At 36.5% G+C, this 7,500-nt stretch overlaps 1 protein-coding gene across 1 annotated transcript in view; it reads right to left on the bottom strand.

Moving 5' to 3' along the window:
* LOC122257779 (kin of IRRE-like protein 2) overlaps positions 1-7,500 on the bottom strand; it is a 55,965-nt gene that overhangs the window by 19,286 nt on the left and 29,179 nt on the right.

Below are 7,500 nucleotides of genomic sequence, written 5' to 3'. Positions count from 1 at the left end.
TTTTCACTCACAACCGGCATTTCGCATTCAAATACTGATACGATTCTCTGGTATGAAATGCAAAACTCCGTCCGACAAACCAGATTGCTGCGGATGATAAGACTCAAATCACGGTTTAGATTTTTATTATAGAGACTACAGCTGGTGCTCAGCCTGGTGTGACACAGGAGTTGTTGATGCTGCATTTCCGAGAGTCAGGCATCGTTGTAGGGAGAAACCGAGCGCTATACCAAGCGTTATCTGTGTTTCGGTGAGTGGGCTATCGCGTCATGCCTGGCCAGTCTAGACACTACTACTGCAGTCTGCTGACGGCGAAAGCGTATGATAATAGCAAAGCTAAACCGAGGAGAGGAGTGAGATAACATGATTGAGGTGCATTGCAGAAGCGCAACATATTATCAGAACATACTTTTCACGGTGGGAAGGCAAAAAGATTGCAGTGGAGAGGCCAAGCAACATGCATCATCTATTTCAATTTACTATGCGTGAAATATACAGATAGGAGTTCTCAGTCACAAAAATCTGAACTCTCAACGAACAGATGTGGATGGTTGTACATGCAGGAGGCCGAGACAAAACCGATAAAAGAAAGTCTGTGCAACTCTAAGGGGTATTCTCAAACCATTTGACTTACTAGATGAACGTTTGTATTTATATATATATATCTGTATGTATGCATGTATCATGATATGTGTACAATATATGTTTACACGTATAAATATGCGTGCATGTAAATATGTGTATTTAGTATATTTCTCTATTCTAGTAATTCTAAACCTCCAAGTGTAAGCGGTTAACAGTTCAATGGCAAGCATGATTTCAGAGAGGCATCGCGAGGCCGTGAGAAAGCCTGTCCTGGAGAGAGAACCTGTGCTAACTAATGTAACTCTAACTTTCTAATTTGCGAACAGTCTACAATCAGCAGGGCGGACATGATTAAAATGCAGAACAATTAACTATACCTGTTGTTGATTTCGTTCTTCTTTGCCATGGATAGTGATACTATTAGAGCTAAGACTGTAATAGTCACTATACTAATGGTAAATACGAAAATAAGTATGATCGAGAGTACATTTCTTCCGCTTATGATTTACAACATTGGCACTGTTGATTTTTATGATCATATGTATTATATAGCCATAATCTCCTCTACCATTATTGTCTTCTTTATTACTACAGTATTATCAATATCATTATCTTCATTTTCATAATGATGATGATATAATAGTAGCATTAACAGTAGTATCATCAGTGGTTGTTTTTGTAATGATAGTCATAATGATAATAAAAATAATAGCATTAGTGACAATGATAATGATGATATATAACAATGATGATTATAATGATAATAAGGATGAACAGAGGTCATTATGACAAATGTATAAAAGGTGTAAATGAATCTGAATAGTTTCCACAATGAAGAGATGTGATTTTCGCGGTTCGGGTTATCCCGTCATCAGAACTACATGTAGCAGTTCTGATGACGGAAGAACCGAACCGCGTAAATCACATCTCTTGCGTTGTGGAAACCATCCGATGATAAGGATAACCATAATGATGATAATGATAATGATATTCATAATAATAACAATAACAATCAAAATGATCATGATGACAATAATTATGATGATAATGGTTACATTAAAGATGATAATAATGATTATATCAATGATGATGATAATAATGATGATAATAGTTATGATAATAAGGATGATAATAGTAATGATGATAATAATAGTTATGATTATAATGATAATGATATTGACAATAATGATGATAGTAGTAACGATAATGAAAATAACAATAGTGATAACAATATCAACAATAATGATAATAATAAAAATGATTATGATGATGACCATCATAATGATAAAGATAATGACATCTATAACAATAATAATCATAATGATAACAAGGGTAATGATAAGAATGATAGTAAAAACAATAACAATGAGAATTGTTATCACATACTATCATTATTATGATTACCATTAATCATTATCATCGTTATCATCATATAACTATAAATATCATAAGTATTACCATCATAACTATTGTTATTATCATTATCATCTTTAGAATCTCTATCATCATTGAAATAAACAACAACAACAACAGCTGATTAATGATAATGACATAAAGGTTAATAATAATAATAACATTGATAATAAGGATGATGATGACAATGATGATTATGATGATGATGATGATCACGATGATGATATGAGGAGGAGGAGGATCATCATCATCCTCATTATCATGATTATCATTAGCCTATTATTGTCATCATCTATTTTCTTAGCATTACTTTTGTTATCTTTATTATCTTCATTATCAAGTATCAATAGTGTTGTTTTTATTATCATTATTTGTATCATTGTTATCATCATTATTATTAATATTATCATTTTTATTTCATCATTACTTTTGATATCATCATGACTATCATTATTATTATTTTCATCATTATCATAATTATCAATATTATAATCATCATTGTCATGAGAATGATAATAAGCATTATGTCATTATTATCATCGATATTATTATCATCATTATTGGAATTGTCATTATTATTATTATCATCATTATTACTATTGCTATTGTTATCGATATTGTCATTATGATTATCCTTGTTATTAACATTATCATTACAGTTACTGTTATCATTAACTGCATCATAGATTATCGTGGAACGTGGCAATTAACAGCGCAAAGACAAACTTAGAGTCTCCAACGTTTCACAAGCATGGCTTCCATACAGCAGCAAAGGCTTGCTACACAAATCTCTCTATTATGTATTGATTACCAAGCCCATACACTCGGGGTCTTTGATCCTTCACACTCCTGCTCCGCGAGGCTTTCCCTCTCGCTCTGACCTAACAAGCTCCTCCCCCTCGGAGCAAGTTATTCTCCGGCCGGAATTCACTCCGACAGAAGTAAATTGCGATCGCTTTTGTCAATTCTCTTCTCTTTCGCTTTTATGCAGCTTCTTTCTTTTCCTGTTGATTTGTTTCCTGTCGACGACAACACGATAAATCTTTAGTTCTTCTCCCGCCAGGTCCAATGGCGATAACAAATTTGAATACGTGGACTGGGGGCCTTCTATTCTCATCCTGATGTAGTAACTGGAGCACAACTAAAGAAAATACGAAGGAAGAATAATAGAGCCATCACAAACAAATAAACGAATAAACGGCAAACACTCACGCATGCGCAAACAAAAACACACGAGCCCAGAAGAAGACATCTGAAGCTGAAGAAATTGATATTAATGCATTCTCACTCACGCGTCCCTCCTTTTTTCCTTCACTTAATGCGATCTGGATTTTATCTTGTTTGAAGCGCGTACGGAGGAATGGGAGATAAGAGAGGATAAGTGTTGGATGATGAGAGAGGAATGGAAGAAAAGGAAGGAAGGCTTGAAAGGCAAAAGCAAAGAGAAATCTGTATGTATGCATTGTGGTCATTATATGTGTACAACCATATGTTTTACACGATAAATAGGCGTGCATGTAAATATGTGTATTTTTAGTTATTATCTATTCTAGTAATTCTAAACCTCCAAGTGTAAGCGGTCTTAACATTCAATGAAAGCATGATTTCAGAGAGGCATCGCGAGGCCGTGAGAAAGCTGTCCTGGAGAGAGAACCTGTCTAACTAATGTAAGACTCTAACTTTCTAAATCAGGCTACAATCCACAGGCGGACATATTTAAATGCAGACAATTATCTATACATGTGTTGAGTTCGTTCTTCTTTGCCATGGAATGATACTATTAGCTAAGACTGTATTATCAACTAAAACTACTAATGGTATTACGAAAATAAGTATGATCGGAGAGTTACATTTTCGTCCGCTTATAATTTTACAACATTGGCACTGTTCATTTTTATGATCATATGTATTATATAGCCATAATCTCCTCTACCATTATTGTCTTCTTTATTACTACAGTATTATCAATATCATTATCTTCATTTTCATAATGATGATGATATAATAGTAGCATTAGCAGTAGTATCATCAGTGGTTGTTTTTGTAATGATAGTCATAATGATAATAAAAATAATAGCATTAGTGACAATGATAATGATGATATATAACAATGATGATTATAATGATAATAAGGATGAACAGAGGTCATTATGACAAATGTATAAAAGGTATAAATGAGACTGAATAGTTTCCACAATGAAGAGATGTGATTTTCGCGGTTCGGGTTATCCCGTCATCAGAACTACATGTAGCAGTTCTGATGACGGAAGAACCGAACCGCGTAAATCACATCTCTTGCGTTGTGGAAACCATCCGATTTATAAGGATAACATAAGTGATAAAAGAGATATATATTCATAATAATAACAATAACAATCAAAATGATCATGATGACAATAATTATGATGATAATGATTACATTAAAGATGATAATAATGATTATATCAATGATGATAATAATAATGATAACAATACTTATGATAATAAGGATGATAATAGTAATGATGATAATAATAGTTATGATTATAATGATAATGATATTGGCAATAATGATGATAGTAGTAACGATAATGAAAATAACAATAGTGATAACAATGTCAACAATAATGATAATAATAAAAATGATTATGATGATGACCATCATAATGATAAAGATGATGACAACTATAACAATAATAATCATAATGATAACAAGGATAATGATAAGAATGATAGTAAAAACAATAACAATGAGAATTGTTATCACATACTATCATTATTATGATTACCATTAATCATTATTATCGTTATCATCATATAACTATAAATATCATAAGTATTACCATCATAACTATTGTTATTATCATTATCATCTTTAGAATCTCTATCATCATTGAAATAAACAACAACAGCTGATTAATGATAATGACATAAAGGTTAATAATAATGATAAAATTGATAATAAGGATGATGATGACAATGATGATTATGATGATGATGATGATCACGATGATGATATGAGGAGGAGGAGGATCATGATTATCATTAGCCTATCATTGTCATCATCTATTTTCTTAGCATTACTTTTATTATCTTTATTATTTTCATTATCAAGTATCAATAGTGTTGTTTTTATTATCATTATTTGTATCATTGTTATCATCATTATTATTAATATTATCATTTTTATTTTATCATTACTTTTGATATCATCATGACTATCATTATTATTATTTTCATCATTATCATAATTATCAATATTATAATCATCATTATCATGAGAATGATAATAAGCATTATGTCATTATCATCATCGATATTATTATCATCATTATTGGAATTGTCATTATTATTATTATCATCATTATTACTATTGCTATTGTTATCGATATTGCCATTATGATTATCCTTGTTATTAACATTATCATTACAGTTACTGTTATCATTAACTGCATCATAGATTATCGTGGAACGTGGCAATTAACAGCGCAAAGACAAACTTAGAGTCTCCAACGTTTCACAAGCATGGCTTCCATACAGCAGCAAAGGCTTGCTACACAAATCTCTCTATTATGTATTGATTACCAAGCCCATACACTCGGGGTCTTTGATCCTTCACACTCCCGCCCCGCGAGGCTTTCCCTCTCGCTCTGACCTAACAAGCTCCTCCCCCTCGGAGCAAGTTATTCTCCGGCCGGAATTCACTCCGACAGAAGTAAATTGCGATCGCTTTTGTCAATTCTCTTCTCTTTCGCTTTTATGCAGCTTCTTTCTTTTCCTGTTGATTTGTTTCCTGTCGACGACAACACGATAAATCTTTAGTTCTTCTCCCGCCAGGTCCAATGGCGATAACAAATTTGAATACGTGGACTGGGGGCCTTCTATTCTCATCCTGATGTAGTAACTGGAGCACAACTAAAGAAAATACGAAGGAAGAATAATAGAGCCATCACAAACAAATAAACGAATAAACGGCAAACACTCACGCATGCGCAAACAAAAACACACGAGCCCAGAAGAAGACATCTGAAGCTGAAGAAATTGATATTAATGCATTCTCACTCACGCGTCCCTCCTTTTTTCCTTCACTTAATGCGATCTGGATTTTATCTTGTTTGAAGCGCGTACGGAGGAATGGGAGATAAGAGAGGATAAGTGTTGGATGATGAGAGAGGAATGGAAGAAAAGGAAGGAAGGCTTGAAAGGCAAAAGCAAAGAGAAGGATGGGATGGGGGAGGAGGAAAAGAAGAGGAAGGAGGGAAAGGAGGAAAAGAAGGGAAAGGGGGAAAATGGAAAAGAAGAGTACGGAGTAAGAGAGGAGTAGGAGAGGAGGAGGAGGAGGAAGAGGAGAGGAGGGGGAGGAGAGGAGAAGGATGAGGAGAGGAGGATGAGGAGGAGGAGGAGAGGAGGAAGAGGAAGAGGAGAGGAGGAGGAGGAGCAGAAGAGGATGAAGAGAAGAGGAGGAGGAGGAGAAGACGAGGAAGTGAAAGAGGAGAGGGGGAGGAGGAAGAGAAAAAGAAAACGAAGAAGGGAGGAGGAGGAGAGGAGGAGAGAGGAGGAAGATGAGGATAAGGAAGAGGAGAGGAGGAGGAGGAGGAGGAGGAGAGGGTTAGGAGGAAGAAGAGGAGAGGAGGAGGAGGAGGGGGAGAAAAGGAGGAGTAGGAGGGGGAGAAGAGTAGGAGGAGGAGGGGGAGAAGAGGAAGAGGAGAGGAGGAGGAGGAGGAGAAGAGGAGGAGGAGGAGGAGGAGGAGGAGAGGAGGAGGAGAAGGAGGAGAAGAGGAGGTGGAAGAAGAGGAAGAAGAGGAGAGGAGGAGGAGGAGGATAGGAGGAGGAGGAGGAGGAGAAGAGGAGGTGGAAGAAGAGGAGGAGGAGGAGGAGGAAAAGGAAGAGAGGAGGAAGAGGAGAGGAGGTTGAGGAGGAGTGGAGGAGGAGGAAGAGGAGGAGGAGAAGGAGGAAGAGGAGAGGAGGTTGAGGAGGAGTGGAGGAGGAGGAAGAGGAGGAGGAGAAGGAGGAGGAGATAGAGGAGGAAGGAGAGGAAGAGGAATAAAAGGAGAACAATAAAGAGAAGGAGAAGGAAAAAGAAATAGGAGATTGGCTTCTCATTAGTGGAAGTGGAGAAGAGAGGAAAGGGAGGAGCGCAAGAAAAGGTGAGGCGCAACGAGACGAGAAGGAAGAGAAAGAGGAGAGGAGGGAGAGGAGGTGAAGGAAAAGGAGGAAGAAGGAAAAAAGGCGGATGATAAGGAGGATCCGGAGAATGGCGCTAATGAGCTGAAGGAAGAGAAGAAGGCAAGGAGGAGAGAGTCGAGGCTGATTGCCCAGGGGAGCCAAAGGGGGGGGGGGGGCGGATGAAGACAGATGAATGGATCAGTGACGGAAGAATTGAAACTAAAGAAAAACAAGAACAAAGAATGGAGTCAGCGGGAAGGAAGAAGAAGATGGCAAGGAGTGACAGAAGAAAGGAGCGGATACACTATGGGAAGAGGGGAGGGAGAATGAGAGGAGAGAAGAGGAGAGGAGAGGCAG

The sequence above is a fragment of the Penaeus japonicus genome, unplaced genomic scaffold (assembly GCF_977035675.1).
Source record: "Penaeus japonicus unplaced genomic scaffold, GWHDUDI00000001_assembly GWHDUDI00000019, whole genome shotgun sequence".
Classification (NCBI taxonomy): domain Eukaryota; kingdom Metazoa; phylum Arthropoda; class Malacostraca; order Decapoda; family Penaeidae; genus Penaeus; species Penaeus japonicus.
Note: the sequence above shows the minus strand (reverse complement) of the source record. Positions and strands in the feature narration are given on the sequence as shown.